The 17281-nt window shown below is 44.2% G+C and overlaps 1 long non-coding RNA gene across 1 annotated transcript in view; it reads right to left on the minus strand.

Annotated features, from left to right (window-relative positions):
• Positions 1–5908: 5908 nt before the first annotated feature.
• LOC119846675 overlaps positions 5909–17281 on the minus strand; it is a 38359-nt gene continuing 26986 nt past the window's right edge. The window contains exon 2 of the long non-coding RNA XR_005289938.2: positions 5909–6540. This is a non-coding gene — a long non-coding RNA (uncharacterized LOC119846675). The remainder of the gene's footprint in view (positions 6541–17281) is intronic.

Raw genomic sequence — 17281 nt, forward strand, 5'->3', positions numbered from 1 at the left:
GATCGCCTAGATGGCAACATTCAACTGACCGTAACTGGATAGGAGAGGCAGCCCTCCTCTGACAGCAAGAGCATCCCACCGCTGCTGAGTCATTAAACCAAGTGTATGGAAGTGTAAAGGGTCTCTGCTCTACCCCACTCACTAAGGAGTGGGGGTAAATGCTAGGGGCTGTTTCTAACACTTCACTCACAGCCCCAGGATTGATGAACCAAATCCGTATGTTGTGACAAGGAATGATGGTCGTGCAGTTAAGGCACTGGATTGGCACTCAGCAAATGTGGCAAATCTGGGAACTCAAGCCAGAGCCTCCCTCTGTCTCTTGGGAGAGTACCACGGCTCTCCTCACTGCAGAGTTCGCTCCAGCTTGCCCAGCTTGAGTGAGAGCAACCCAACCACAACACACTCAGGCTGCTGTGCTCACACTGACACTGCTCTCAATTGTGTGTGGTGCTGGGACTTCTGGGGACACATCCCCTGGGTCTTCACATGGCAGTGAGCTGAGCTGCTCTATGAATTCTTTCCCAGTGGATTGTGGGAGAGAACTTCTGTCCTTTAAGGCCACATGGGGGGAACCGTGGGGAGGCACTGGAGGATTGGCAGCACTCGAATGGCGTTAGCCTGCATCCACAGAATAATCTGGGTGTGTTAGCAGCTGATGAGATGTGCTAACTTGAGACTCAGCCTATATACCCCCCTCTCAGGCCAATCACCATGAGTTAAAAATACCACCACACTCATGTTAAGGGTTTCTGTATGTGAACACCGATTGAGTTAGGAGCAACATTCCTGTTAACTCTGCAATAAAGGTGAGTCCTTAGTTTCCCTGGACTTCAGACTCCCTTCTGTCAAATAAGGAAAATAAACCTTTTTGACACTCTAGCTCGACTGTTTAGATTATACATTTTTTGGTGCAGGGAGTGTCTCTTGCAATACATATGTACAGCATACCCCAACTGTTCTTAATTGGGATCTGAGCACTCTACTGTAAAACAAATAATCTGAGCTAGTCAGTGTCTTTGTCCCTAAGGCAGAAGCAGGCATCTCTCACCCTCTGACTTCCCCTTCCTTTCCCTAAATCCGTTCTCTCAGTGTTGCCTTTATTTATTTATTTTTATTCATTTCCCTTTTCAAAACACGTTGGCCCCATTTCCAGCACAAACATTTCCATAATGCAGACATATAAACACTCTTCAGTTGCAGTGAGATTAACTTTTCATTCTAATAGCTGTAGAAGCTAAATGTGGGTTTTGTCTCTCTCTGGAACCAATTCCTTATTTGGCATTTTGGTTAGTGCTTTCACTCTTCCTGGTTTCCGTAGTCTGATTAATAGTCTCATCATCTGGGTTCACAATTCAGTGGAATCCTTGGGTTTAATGTAAACATTTACAGTCGGACCAAGGAGAGGGGTTGGCCTTGAGTTTGGGGTCTCAGGCCAGGCTGAGGGGACATTTGTACATGTCACAAAACCAGTACATAATCTGGCACGGTTGGCTCACTCTGTTCAGAAAAGGCCCCAGCTACACGGCAGCAAAGGGAGTTGCAAATCAGGATTGAGGGGCCTGGTGGCAGAGATGCTTGTATGGTCTGGTACTGAATATTGGGGCTGCTGCAAGTCAGGATCAAGCTACAGTGACAAGAGGCATTTGCAATTAGGACTGGAATAGCAGGAGGTTTTTCAGTTCAGCATTGACTGACTTACTGGACTAGATCCTCTACTGGTGTAAATCAGCATAGCTCCTTTGAGCTAACAGACTTCCCCCAGCTGATGACCTGGCCCTTTACTTATTTTAGGTGAGTGTCTGAGAACCTTCCTTTCCTCCCCCCTCCGACACACGGAAAGGTTTGGGAGACATCCCAGAATGCACAGAGCCTAGCGGCGGAACATTGCACCACAGGGTATCTGCCAAAAATGCGGTGAGGTTATTTTGAAAAGTGCAGATCTGTGTGGATTGCATGATCATTGCAATGTAGGGCTGGGAGGGATTCGAGAAGTCATCAAGTTCAGCCCTGTGCTGAGGCAGGACCAAGTAAACCTAGACCATCCCTGACGGGTGTTTGTCCAACATGTTCTTAAAAACCTCCAGTGATGGGGATTCCACAGCCTCCCTTGGAAGCCTGTTCCAGAGCTTAACTAGCCTGCGGGTTAGAAAGATTTTCTGAACATTTAACCTAAATCTCCCTTGCCGCATGTAACAGAGGGGTGCTCTCTTACTGCTCTGGCAACTCCTAGTAACCCATCTGGGGATTAGCTCGCCACATGGTCTGACACCCCTTCCTGCAGTTGCTCAGCCCGTCGCTCCCCTCACTCGCTCCGTGGCCCCTCTCATGCTTCGAGCTGCAATGCTTTCCTTTCCAGGGCTTAGCTCTCCAGCCCAGTCACAGCGAAGTTCTGCCCTTCTGGGGTTCTATCATAGAATTGAAGGACTGGAGGGGACCTCGAGAGGTCATCTGGTCCAGTCCCCTGCACCCAGGACAGGACTAAGTATTATCTAGACCATCCCCGACAGGTATTTGTCTAACCTGCTCTTAAAATTCCCCAATGATGGAGATTCCACAACCTCCCTGGGCAATTTATTCCCGCGCTTAACCTCCCTGACACTTAGGAAGTTTTTCATAAATGTCCAACCTAAGCCTCCCTTGCTGCAATTTAAGCCCATTGCTTCTTGTCCTATCCTCAGAGGTTAAGGAGAACAGTTTTTCCTCCCTCCTCCTTGTCACAACCTTTTACGTACTTGAAAAGTGTTCTCATGTCCCCTCTCAGTCTTCTCTTCTCCAGACTAAACACACCCAATTTTTTCAATCTTCCCTGAAAAGTCACATTTCCTAGACCTTTTATCATTTTTGTTGCTCGTCTGGACTTTCTCCATTTTGTCCACATCTTTTCTGAATTGTGGCACTCAGAACTGGACACAATACTCCAGTTGAGGCCTAATCAGAGCAGAGTAGAGCGGAAGAATTACTTCTGTCTTGCTTACAACACTCCTGCTAATACAGCCCAGAACGTTTGCTTCCCCCCCCCCGCAAGTGTTACACAGTTGACTCATTTAATTTGTGATCCACAATGACCCCCAGATCCCTTTCTGCAGTTCTCCTTCCTAGGCAGTCATTTCCCATGTTGTGGTGTGTGCAACTGATTGTTCCTTCCTAAGTAGAGTACTTTGCATTTGTCCTTATTGAATTTCATCTTATTTACTTCAGACCATTTCTCCAGATCATTTTGAATTTTAATCCTATCCTCCAAAACACTTGCAAACCCTTCCAGCTTGGTATCGTCCGCAAACTTTATAAAAGTGTACTCTCTACACCATTATCTAAATCACTGATTAAGATACTGAACAGAATCGGACCCAGAACTGATCCTCAAGGGACCCTACTTGATACGCCCTTCCAGCTTGAATGTGAACCACTAATAACTACTCTCTGGGAATGATTTTCCAATCAGTTATGCACTCACCTTATAGTAACTCCATCTAGGTTGTATTTCACTAGTTTGTTTATGAGAAGGTCATGCAAGACAATATCAGAAGTGTCATTAAACTCAGGCTATACCACACTGAGCACTTCCCCCAATCCACAAGGCTTGTTACTTTGTAAAAGAAAGCTACTAGGTTGGTTAGACATGATTTGTTCTTATCAAAGTCTCCTTCTGAACTGTCCCAGGCAGTTCCCAGATAGGCTGCCCCTAGTCTGCCACTCCCACAGTGGCTTGTAGGGGAACCCAGGCCTGCCCTCTACAATGAGTTTCAAGTCCAAAACCCTCAACCAAGCCACTCAGGGCTTTATTCTCCCAGCCCTCATGGCTCCCTCCCTGGACTGCTTCCTACAGTGCCTACCACAGGCTCCTACTCCTACTCCCTCCTCGCAGTATCAGGGAGTGTGACTGCAGACACCCCCGTTACCAGTTCCCTGACTTTATAGATGCTCCATCTGTTCTGTCCAGGTGAGCATCACCTCCAATTAAGCCTTGTTGCTCCCCTCCAGCTGCAGCCCATGGCTAATTAGCTTCTCTTGCCTATAAACCCCTACAGGGCTAGGGTGGGGTGAAAACCCCATCAAACTGCAGATTAAGCCCATTTCTTCCTGTCCCACCACCAGTGGGCACAGAAAACAATATCACCAAGGAAATGCCTTAAACCAAGCTGTGCAGACACACTCTGACTATAGATTTCAGAGTAGCAGCCGTGTTAGTCTGTATTTGCAAAAAGAAAAGCAGTACTTGTGGCACCTTAGAGACTAACAAATTTATTAGAGCATAAGCTTTCGTGAGCTACAGCTCACTTCATCAGATGCATCTGACTATAGTTTCACTATAGTTATATTGGTATAGTTATAGTGATTAACCAGACACTAGAAAAACTTACATGTTTAGACAAGGTCTGAGACAAGACGACCATCCCATTGGCCATTTGTGCCAATAGGAGCATGGAGTTAGGGGACAATGCTCATTCTGAGGAGCCTGACCACCCCTGAAGCATGAGGGAGGAACACGTTTCCCCTCACATTATAAAGCTGCGGTGTTCTCAGCTAGTGCCAGGGGATCAAGGTTCTACCATTTATTGGAAAAGAATTAACAAAAGGAATTTTGAAAGGGCCCCATCCAAAGGATGACTGTGTTCAGCAGAGATGGAGACTGGATGCAGACAACTAGATGGTGGGAGAGAGCTTCTAGAGAAAGGAGCAATGGTACTGTTCAAATAGCTTTGTTAAAGTGGCTGCTGTCTGGGTAATTTCATACACATGCTCCCAAAGGAAAGAATGCAGTAGCCTCTAGGGAGAGGTGATGAAGGGTAAAAACACTGCTATGTAGGATCTCCACCCCCACCTCAATCTCAGTCAAGGGGCATGGGCAGCCTCCCAATGAGTTGTGTTATCAGGCTACAGCAGGCAGAAGACCGAGGGGGAGAGCTGAGGTGGAAGGAGAGTTGGGCACCAACTGGTTGTGTTTAGATAAAAAGATTAATTTGGCTCACATGGATTTTTTGGTGTATACAAGAAAATCAATTTTATTTTAAAGCGTAAGGACCCTTGTGATCTTCTCTACACCTTACATCATTTCTCTCGCTGCGAAGTGCTAGTGCATCTGAATTGGGCTTAATCTCTCTCAAACAAACATTTCCTTGCACAGGGTTTTGTTCAGAGTAAAATGGAAGGGCACAAAGTTCCTAGGTACCACCGAGACAAAATGTAATGCAGCAGCTAGTGTGACCGATTGACAGAGACAAAAGTTATGTCACATTGCAAAGAGTTTTGCTGACTTGCTCTAAAACTCAGCACTACATTATTACAGCAGCCTAGAATAAAAAAATCCATGTCATTTGACAAGGTCTGAAACGACTGATGTTGCTTTACTAATAGCCCTGGGTTAAGACTGATACTGTGCAGCATGTTGCCCGACATGCAACTTGGCCAGAAAGAATGCTTTGCAAAGGTTTTCAACAGTGCTTCAAAAGATTCATCCCTCAAGACATTGTGGATCAGATCCTCAGCTGGTGCAAAGCAGCATAGTTGCATTGAAGTCAATGAAATAGGAGGCAGTGTTGCAGGTCAAGAGTGAGGTGCGCTAGCAGAATTGTCCACGTGGGGGTGGAGGGAGGAGGACTGGTATAGCAGGGGTTATCGTGTGTGGTGGGCCAAAATTGAGTGCATTGACAGAACTGCATGTACTGTACTGTACCTGCTATTCTAGCCCAGTACTGGAATAGCAGAAGGGGCTGCTGGTCAGGAATGAGGTGCATCATCGGAGCTGTGTGTGGAGTTCTCTTTGCTATCTGGCAGGCTCCCTGCATTGGTGCTTTGGGATTTATTTGCAGCAGCTACTTCCGATTCCTTCTTTGTCATCACCAGTCAAATCCACCCCCTTCTCTGTCCACCAGCGAAAACAGAGTCATTGTATAGCAAACTGTGCATGAAAGTTTTTTTTTTTTTTAATTAAAATCCACCCAAAAGCAAAACCAGATTGTTTATATATAAAAAGCACGTAAAGATGTGAGGGTGGTAAGAGCAACACTTTAAGGGAGAGAGAAAGCAATTAACATTTGGCAAGGACTATGCAGTTATCATGGCAACAACTGGAGTTTGCAGAGGTTGTCTGAGAACATCAGCTTCTCCGGAGACCTGTTCTACTTGTACGTGAAAAGCAAATAGGGGAAGCCCAGTTTGAATGGCTTATTTAAAAGGAGATGCTTGAACAGCAAGATGTGTGAAACTCACCAGGCTAGCTTAGGGGTTGAGGTTTGGCCTATGTTTTGGGACAGACTCACAGTCAGAGAGAGCCCATTTCTCTACAACACTGGGGTATCAGTAGGAAAGCTCTCAGATCCCAAGATGATGATAACGACAAATAAGTCATCTCAAAAACATGAGAATGAAGATCCCAGAGACAAGGAAAACAAGGAGGGCGGGAGCTGATGTGCACAGGAGACAATAGAGGACTTGGTGGAAGGAAGAGAACAGGAATCTGCCAGATGGGTTAAAGGAACGAAGTCCGAGGGTGAAGTCTGGCCCCATTGACATCGATGGCAAAACTCCCGTGGGAGATGCCTATAAAAAGGGAGAAAACATGGGTTGACATTTTGCCGATTTTCCTTTTTCCCCCTTTTTATTTTTCTTGAAATATAATTTTTTTTTCCATGGCGGGAAGGGGAGTTGCCAAAATCCCCCCCCCCCTTTTTTTTTCTTAAACCAGCCCTGCAGCTGGTATAACCCCAAATTTGTGAACATTAAGTCTTACAGAGGAAAAAAAATTAACATTCTACTTTTGTTGAATCATTCCCCCCCACCAAAATGAAGAAAATTTTCAACCAATTCCACCTGAATGAAAATCAGGAGTCATACAGTAAAGGAATGGAAGGGCCTCATGGCATGTGGCATTCACAACATGGCTAGAGCACCTCTTTCTCCACCAGCTATGCTAGACAGAGCATCAGAAGTTTGAACTCTAGATCCCCATGAGGTTCCAGAAGGTTCTAAATGCATTCTGGATTTTCCCAGGCTCCATCTCCCACTTGTTAAAGTTTTAAAACAAGCCTATCCATTCTTTCTCCCATGTACCCCTCATGCTTGGGAGATGATCCCCATAAAGATCAGTAAAGCTATCTCACTATCTATCTTCAAATCCCTCCTCAAAACTCTCCTGTGATACCTACAAAACCTAACAATTCAGCTGCTGGCATGCTGTGACCTTGGCCTGTCACCATATTGTCTCATTTCCTTGTACCCCTCCCTCAGTCTGTGTCTAGCGGTTGTCTCTCATTTTATACTTAGACCGTAAGCTCCTTGAGTCAGGGATCATCTTTTTGTTCTATGTTTGTACAGTGCCTAGCACAATGAGTCCTGGTTCACGACTGGGGCTCTAGGTGCTACAGTAATACAAATACATAATAAGACAACTAGAAGATTGGGGCTGATTCAAACAGTAGTTCAGCTTTGCTACCTGGAAATATTGAGGCTGCTAAACCACACTGTGGAATCCAGGATACAATATATGTTAAAAGAAAAGGAGTACTTGTGGCACCTTAGAGACTAACAAATTTATTAGAGCATAAGCTTTCGTGAGCTACAGCTCACTTCATCGGATGCATTCGATGAAGTGAGCTGTAGCTCACGAAAGCTTATGCTCTAATAAATTTGTTAGTCTCTAAGGTGCCACAAGTACTCCTTTTCTTTTTGCGAATACAGACTAACACGGCTGCTACTCTGAAACAATATATGTTGAGGACCAAAAATAAGGGTCGCATCTTCAGCTGTGTAAATCAGCAAAGCTGCACTGGATTTATATCTGCTGAGAATCTGGATCAGAGACCAAACTTGGCAAAGGAGGACTTTAGGGAGGACTCATTTTGTCATCATAAATACCATGTGACATGATCTCAGCTCCACCTTTCAGCTATTCTGTTGTCATCACATTGCAGCATTAGGGAGGAGGGCAAGTCTGGAGGCAAATTTAGAGTCACCCTTGTCATAATAGGGAGTAGCTGAGATCATGCAGCATCGGGGTGCTCATTGTTCAGCTATCATTCTCCTACAGTGACTATTTTACTGCTCTGACAAGGGTTAATGGAGCTGTGCCTAGTGACAAAATGCTGAATCAAGGGAACCTGCTAAAACAGAAGCTAGAGTATTGTAGTGAGAGGAGAGTAGGGGCATGTTCAGAAACCACCTCCAGGAAGCAGACTTTTCTTGCTCATCAATTTATCAAACGGAACTTGGCAGCCCCCCATATTGTTGGGAGAAACACATTCATCTTGACATGAATACAGTAAATGAAGTGAAAACGGGCTGAAATAGCTTTATAAGAAGAGGCAGAGCCTTATCATGGAAATGACTCAAAGCAGCACTTCTCCTGGAACAGCAAGAGAGGAGACAATAGCACAGAAGACTATTGAACTAACCTCTCATCTCTGGTATTTAAGTTTAGCTCACCCTCTGACCAAAGTGACTGCAAATCAATTAGATCTGATGGGTCCTACTTTAAGTGCATCAGCGGGGCAAATGGTAATGTCTCGCTATTAAAAAAAATCCCGAGCATGTTTGACCTTGGATGAAGTAAAAACCCCACATCAGCTAGTCAGCCTTCAAGACACTCTCTTTGTGAGGACAGAAGGATAGTGCTGGCATGCAAGACCCACCGATTATGGAGCACAGACAGAAAGAAAATATTTTTCTATTAATAGTCTCCTCCAACTCTCCTATCTCCCAAAAGCCCTTTGAAATAGCAGCCAGCTCACTTCAACTTGGACGTGGCCACTTACTCGATCAGCCATTTGGAGAGAGAAATTCCATTCACAGCGTCTCTTGTTCCCATCTGTTCTCCAGAAAGGCCTGGAGAATGCGTCTCACACACACACACCCCCACCCCGCTCCACCTCAGGGAAAGGATCAGTGTTCAAAATGCCAAATCACAAGAAATTAGGAGATCTGGAAAGTAAGAATAAGCCCTGGCATGTGCCTCTCTGGAAAGCAAGAGCAGCAGGGCTAGAAAGGGAAATTCAATTCTAGTTTTCCTGCTTTGAAGCTTGTGACACTGGAGCTAATAGAGGAGAGTTCATATAGTTCTTCTCCAGGAGCCCTGAGCAGCATTGTTGCTGTCAGTGCAGTCCCGTTGTGCAGTCTAGCTGTCAATAGCTCAAGCAAAGAGCTTCCCAACCCCTCCCCCGAGAAGATTGTTCCACAGTCTGATAGATTTTACTGTCCAAAATATTTTCCTCCTATTCAAATTAGGGCCAGAGGGTGTAACCCTTACTGAGCTTCGTGAAAACTGACTAGCACAGTCATTGGTATCAATGAAACTTAGGAGAGCAAGTATGCCACCCTTAGTCATATGGGTGAGCAATCTTCCTTATGCACATAAGTGCTCACCACTATATAAACTGCACATTAATCTAGTCCAAACATTTTTCCTTGGCTTCATTTCATCCCATTACCCCATTTCCATCCCCTTCAACCAAGCTAAGCTCTCTGGGTGCTGGGAGCAACTGATGATCTCCTCCCAATTTTTTCTGCTTTCTGGTACTGAGATGCCTAGAACAGGCCCTGGATTTGATCCCCTTGTGCTACATATCTTCGCAAAGTCAATACCCATGCCTCATGGCACCTGGTGAATGCAATTCAGGCAGGGGGAACTAAGAGGAATGCTTTTTCCTTTAGGGCAGCTCTGACTTTCCTCCCTGAACCTAACAGGCCATTCCAGTCTCCAATTCCCTTTATGTTTACATGCCGTTTCAAAGTGTTTGCTCATTTATGGACTAGACAATTGATTTTGACTCTCCAGCTATGACAAATTGCTGCTTCTTGGTATCACTCTGATGAAATAAGTAAAGCCTCAAACAGGGAAAAGCTTGTATTACTTTTTAATAAGATTTCTTTAATAGAAAGACTTAAATGCCTTTCTATTGCTTGTGGTTCAGCACTTCTGGGGTCATAAATTCTTCTCCCACCAGTCTGCTATTACTGACATATCAAGCCTGTCTACTTCTGTGACCTCTAAAATTGGGGGCAGGGGACACAAGGTTGTGGCTTTATGCCTTTTTAATTTAATGAAATTCAGCTTGATGTTGTGGAAGTACAATACTCTGTCTGGAAGAGCAGAGCCCTTGGAAATCCCTCACTAAATCGGAGCAGTGGGAATGATAATCAGTATGGCTCCTTCTCCAGAAATATGCAGGGTTTTCCTTGCTGGCTTTGTCATTGCATGGCTTCCTCTCTAATTCCAAACAGTCCTTTTACACGTTAAATTTTTGTTGCTCAAATTTCCTGCTATCTGAGTACCCCATACGGGGGCAGGAAGTGTGTGGAATCCCAGTTTCATTCAGGAGCTAGGTTAGAATCAGAGATATGGGGCCCATTCTATCTAGGTACTTCTATGGGTCCATCACGGCAGTAGCCACCACCATAGTATATTTAGACTCACAAAACACTTGAGACACAGAAGGATTAATTAAAGTGGAGTTAGTAATTTATTTCAGTTTGGTGGCTGAAGCAATCTTTAAAAAAAAAAAAAACTTGTTTCATTTAATTCAAAAGAATATTTCATTTCATTTGTGAGGGTTTTCAACCTTGGGATTTTTTTCCCCCCATCTAGCTAAATTTTCTAAAATGACATGTTGATATATCTACATTTCAAAAATATCACAATTACAAAGAGGTTTTCCAATGATTAAACCATATTACAGTGATGGTCCGACATGAGATCCAGGCTAGGAGATTCCCCTAGCATGGCTGGGAAAGTGAGTCTCTCCTATTGAGCCCTTTTATTACCACACATCTGCTATGTGAGATCAGCCACTGTTTGGTGACTCTTTCACAAGCAGCTCTGATACCACAATCTTCTACTTCATCTTGTATGAATAAAATTAATTATAAGCAGGAGAAGTGCTTACATCAAGAGGAACTAAAGGCAGGTACATGAAAAGAGGGAAAGTGGCAAAGAATGATTGAAAAAACAGATGAGATAAAGGAAGGAAAAAAAACAGCAAGCTGAAATTTCTCAAGGAGCGATATTCTGTTTGTGATAGAATGCAATGAAGAGAAAGATTACACTTGCTATAGCAAGCTGTAGGCCAGTCCCAGAGAGAAAAAGTGAGGAGGAAAGGGATGGTACGAATGCCATTGTGTACATGTTCTAAAAGCTCATACAGCCACAAACCAGGTGGAGTGCAATGGAAATGATCTCACATGGAAAGAAGCCCTATCAAAATACCATGGAAAAATTCATTATGTCTGATCTAGTCCATTCCCCTGATGTTCAATAGGATGTTCCCCCCGCCCGCAGAATTTCCATTCTGCGGAACTTTGTCCAAGTGAGCTTTACAAATCTGAGCAATACGGCTTCCACCACTTCTGTTGGAAGACAAAGAAGAACCACCACCAAGAACTGGGGGAGCTCTAAGATTAAGAGATTCAAATATGTATAAAAATTCCTCTCAGGGGTGTGTCAGTTCTTTATTACTCCCACTGCCAATGCACAGTATTGCTGGTACAACTGCATAGCTACATTCACATTGTTTTCTGGAGTTTTCACAACATCCACATAGTAACATATTAATGGAAAGCTGGATAAAAGTTTGTACCATAGTAAGGGGGAAAATGTCCTGATCAGATCCTTTCCAGCGTTCTGACCCAAGCTTTGGAAGATCCAAAGTAGAGAAACCATCTCCAAAACCTCCATTGACTGCTGAAGTTGGGATTTGGGAATTTAAAAAGTGTAGTGTGGATGTCCACAGGGTAGAAAATCAGTGTTCAAAAAAGCTGATTTAATTACCCTAATGCCAGTTCATTTGCCATATTAATTCAAGCAGCACTCAGTTACCAAAAGGACGGTGGGCTTCAGAGGCAAAAGCTAGTGAGCTGCAGGGGCCCCTGGAGAGAGATGCAAATCAGGAGTTTTTAAGAGAAAATTACAGGAGTAAGAGATAAAGGAGGGTACCTGTTAGGTTGGGCAAACCTGTCAACCTGTTGGCCAGTTAGGCATTTGGAAGTCCCTTCACAACAACCACCAAAGATTTTGCTTAGATGGTGAAAATGGGCCAGATGCAGCCCTAGTTTCAGTGACTATCTAATGAAATACATTATAGTCAGTCAGAAAAACGTGGGCTGAAGAACCATATGCACTTGGAAAATTATAGCTGTGAAGTCACCTCATGAACTTCAGCTATGATGGAATCCACAGTTGGCAGGCCAGCCAAGCTGCCTAGCCACCCAAACAACAAGTCTTCAATTAGTTGGTCATTACTGAGTTTAACTGACTAAATTGCCCTGTGCTCTCATCCAAAAGCCAAGTCAGGGGAAGAGCTAAAACTGCCACACTAATCACAGGGACCGACTGGCTAAGCGGCAGTTCTGCAGAAAAGGACCTGGGAATTACAGTGGACGAGAAGCGGGATACGAGTCAGCAGTGTGCCCTTGTGGCCAAGAAGGCTAACAGCATATTGGGCTGCATTAGTAGGAGCATTGCCAGCAGATCGAGGGAAGTGATTATTCCCCTCTATTTGGCACTGGTGAGGCCACATCTGGAGTATTGCATCCAGTCCACTACAGAAAGGATATGGACAAATTGGAGAGAGTCCAGCAGAGGGCAACAAATTGATTAGGGGGCTGGGGCACATGGCTTATGAGAAGAGGCTGAGGGAACTAGGCTTATTTAGTCTTCAGAAGTGAAGAGTGAGCAGGGGTTTGATAGCAGCCTTCAACTACCTGAAGGGGGGTTCCAAAGAGGATGGAGCTCAGCTATTCTCAGTGGTGGCAGATGACAGAACAAGAAGCAATGGACTCAAGTTGCAGTGGGGGAGGTCTAGGTTGGATATTAGGAAACACTTTCACTAGGAGGGTGGTGAAGCACTGAAATGGGTTACCTAGGGAGGTGGAGGAGTCTCCTTCCTTAGAGGATTTTAAGGCCTGGCTTGACAAAGCCCTGGCTGGGATGGTTTAGTTGGGGTTGATCCTGCTTAAAGCAGGGGGTTGGACTAGATGACCTCCTGAGCTCTCTTCCAACTCTAATCTTCTATGATTCACTTCTTTCCAGTATGGGATGGGGCATGCAGGGGCAAGCTGGAAGCTAGGTGCTCATTTGCACTGGAATGGAAATGCACGTCTTACTGCAAAATAGAAATGTTAGACTATGGCTAACCCCAGGAATAAAGTAATTGCAGCTGTAAACACCATTGCCAAAGTGCGGAGCATTCATATTTCTTCCTTCCAGGATTTGCAGATGAGCCAGCTGGTTGCATTAGATTTCAGGTTGGAAGGGCTAACTGGACTGCCAGCTGAGTACTAGCATTAGAACTTGCACCAAACAAAAAACCACCTTTCTGCAAATACTCTACTTTTAGCATGAATGTATTTGTAACGCTCAGAGGAATAAATGTATTGCTGCTACGAAGCACCGTTCCCATATAGAACAACAGACTTCATAAATTGTAGGTGGGTCCAGTGGATGCTAGTTGGTTGTTTATCTTGAAATAAAAAAAAGGAAATCAGCATGCCAGTGCATTCCTTTCCACCTCTCCTTCAAGACAATCATTTTGTTTACTCCTAGCTGAGTTGCACACAACAACCCTTCTTCAAAGTTGTATTTCAGAAGAGAATATCAGATCCTCAGCTCATATTGCTCCTTTGACTTCAGAGCCACGCTGATTTACACCAGGTGAGGATCTGCCCTGATTGAGAAATTCTATGCAATACATTTATTTTAACAGCCTGTTATGGATCAGAACACTTGGTTTTCATACAGTGCCAATTGAGCAAAGAAGAGGAAATGGTTACTGTCCAGTTAGAAAATCAAAACAAAATTAAATTTCATTTTGAAACAGAGACCTGTTTGCAAAAATCCACCTGGCTCCAGCAGGATGTGTACATGCGGATGCATACCTGTTCCTTGGATGCGTGAGAGCAGAGTTTTTATAAGCTCATTTGCTGCAGTGCAGAAAGTAAAAGCTGCTGATATTGCAGTCTGAAAGTCAAACATGGCAGGATATGCATGGTGCATGCTGGAAGGAGTGGGGCTCTGAAATGTGTACTAGAATGGCTTACCTGGCAGGTGCCAGAGACTGTGGGGCTCAGCCTCTGCTGGGATTTGAATGAATGGCACCTGCTTAGAGGGATGAGGCTGCAAACCATCTCTGGGGAAGGGGCTGAATGTGACTGGAGGTTCTGACTTCAATGGCACTTAAGGGACAGGGAAGTACCTGCTTTTACAGAGCTGCATAGTATAGGCCAGAACCAGGAATCAGCTCATTACTGATTTATATGGTAAACAAAAAGGGATGTCATTGTTTATTAGGCACTCACCGGGCACTTAGCACTGGGAAAGACCTAAATATACTCCCTGCTCCAAAGAGCTTGTGATTTAAATAGTCACAGAAGACCAAGTATTCTGGGTCAGGTTAATTTAGAGCATTCAGTATACATCTCACTTCCACCAAAATAAGGGGGAGCCATCAAACTTGCACTAGGGTTCTTGGGGCTTGCTGGAGAAGCGACTATTTCGGAGAAGTTGGAGACTCAGACAGAGAGAGGGCTCTATCCAAGGGGCAGCCTTAAAGATGGCTCCAAAAACCAGAGGTGTCAGAATGAACTGAGCAGGGGTCAGCAAGGCTGGCATTGATAGTAGAGCAAAGTAGACGAGATGAAAACAAAACTGGAGATGCATAGTGCCTGTCTCTCTGCAGCAGGACGAGGACCGGGCAGGGAGGAGAACGGGGGCTTTGTAAAGCAACATGTTTTTGTGAAGCACAATTCACGAAGCAGTGGCAGCAAAAAAGAATCTAATTAGTGTGGTCCTGTTAGTATAGGGATCAGCAGCCTCAATAGGCAACAGAGCCATTTCCATCCAGAGCAAGACTGGTAGGGTAGGGTTCTGTTTCTGAATTTCTTTGCATCCTGCATAGCACAGGAAGGAATCCAGGAGGAAGCAGAAACAGAAGGGAAGGAAGTGCCTTCAGTCATGCTTTAGAGAGGATTGTAATTACATTGCAATTACAGAGTGATCACACCAGGCTTATGCTTTTCATTATGCAATTACCACTGATTCCTATTACCAGAAAGTGAACTATGAGTGATTTCCTTATTACCCGTTAACACATTTGAAAATCTTAGCCCATGATATCTGTATTACTAGAGCCATGAAAATCATTCATAGAGTTTGTGGCCAGAAGCCACCTCCAGATCTAGTCAGACCTCCTGCATACCACAGACCACCACTACTACCCAGCCACCCACACACTAAACCCAACCACCAAAATGAGACCAAAGTATTACAGCCCACAATGGCAGGGAAGTGATGAAGTGAGATAGAGCCAGATAATCCTGGGAAGTGACCTGCTCCCATATGTTGCAGAGGAAGGTGAAAACCACCCAAAGTTGCTGCCATTCTGACCTGGTTGGAAATTCCTTCTTGACTTCACCTATAGTGATCAGTTAGACCTTGAGTACATACAAGGACCAGCCAGTCAAGCCCCTGAGAGCATGAATGCTTGGTACCATCTCAGAGCCCTGGCCCTCTGTGTCCAATGTCTCATCTCCTGCAGTGACCATCCCTGATGGATAGAGATAAAAATACCCTCCTTGAATATGTGGTGGTGGTGGGGGGGAGAAGATGGAATATCCCTTCCTGACCCCTGCCAGTGACCAGCTGAAATGCTGCAGCATTAGCTGTTGGAACACAAGACGTAAACCTGAAGTGTGCTACAAGGCTGTTGAGCCCTGTCCCCTATCATCACAAACAACCCATTATACAACTGCATTCATAAATTTGTCCAGCCCAATCTTAATTTCAGAATTGGTTGTCCAAATCTGTTAAGTGGCTATGAAAATTTCAACTGTCGTGTCTGGGTGCATCAAGGACTTTTATTTACACTCCAGTTATTTCCCACCAGATAGGTTTCAGAGTAGCAGCCATGTTCGTCTGTATTCGCAAAAAGAAAAGAAGTACTTGTGGCACCTTAGAGACTAAAATTTATTTGAGCATAAGCTTTCATGAAGTGAGCTGTAGCTCACGAAAGCTTATGCTCAAATAAATTTGTTAGTCTCTAAGGTGCCACAAGTACTCCTTTTCTTTTTCCCACCAGATAGTTAACTTCCTGATATATGAATTAGTGGTCATTATAGATAACCAGAACCACCCGATAATTGCACTGAAATTACAAATGCGACTACACTGTAATTAGGTTACCTTTATTACAAAGTATGATAGCATTAAAAACAATTTCTCAGGAAATATATGGTTACAAATGTGTTATTACAATGATATAGGGTTAAACACTAAAATACATTACCTGAATGTCCCATTGGTTTGGAACAAGTTATTTTGAAATAACCAATTTTCATTGACTTTCAATGGCATCTCCCCTTGGCAATCTTTCCATTTAGCCCTGGGCTGGGGATGGAGCCCTTGTGGAGCATTTAGAATCTGACTGTTTCACTCAGAATCGCAAAGGTCATTGTTTGCATAGTGATTGGACCAAGAGGTAGCACAAAAGGGGATTCAGACCAGGCTGCTGCAGATTGAAGGAACCTCCTTTAGATGCGTGTCTGATTGCTTTGAGGTAGGCAAGACAGCCTCCCGGGGGCCCCAATTTGGAAAAATTTTAATTAAAACAATTGATTTTTTTTATGGCAACTAAAAATAACAGCACCAGATACAATAATTCTAGCTGTTTACATAATTCCCTGAGAGTTTGTTCAGTTGGTCTTCACAGCTGTGGCTTGTTACAATTGTTCCAAAGGCCAGGAGATAAATGTATATTTTAATAAGAATGTTTCTAAAGAGAATTTGGGCCCTTGTGCTATATCTAAATAAACAGTTGCATTATATTGCTGCCAAGGCAGAAAGATTCTATCACATAGCAGTCTTTCAGCCTCTTCCCCGGCAACAAATGAACAGAAGTGATACAAAGCGTGAGGAGCAAACCGTTTGCCTTCATGAAGAGGCACTAAGCAAAGTCATGTGGTTTCAAAGCCAACATGCATGTTTCTGAATGGTGAGTTGTCCAGGTGTAAGGGGACCATTCCCATCTCTGAGCCAAAGGTTCATCTCACCCAGGAGAAAGTGCAAAAAATGGAAAATTGAAGTGAGGGCAGAAAAAGTTTCACTTTCCCCCAAACCTTTAAAAACATTTGTGAAGGTGTGAGGTACGAGTATGTGTTTAAATGTGCACGTGCGACTGTTTCGGGGTAAATTTGTACATGTGTGTCTGAGGGAGCACAGGCGAGTTTGTGTGTATGTTTGCAAGAGCAGGGGGTGTTGGTGTGGTTTTCAGTATATACGCTATACATGTGCGTAGTGAGC

The sequence above is a fragment of the Dermochelys coriacea genome, chromosome 22 (genome assembly GCF_009764565.3).
Source record: "Dermochelys coriacea isolate rDerCor1 chromosome 22, rDerCor1.pri.v4, whole genome shotgun sequence".
NCBI classification, from domain to species: domain Eukaryota; kingdom Metazoa; phylum Chordata; order Testudines; family Dermochelyidae; genus Dermochelys; species Dermochelys coriacea.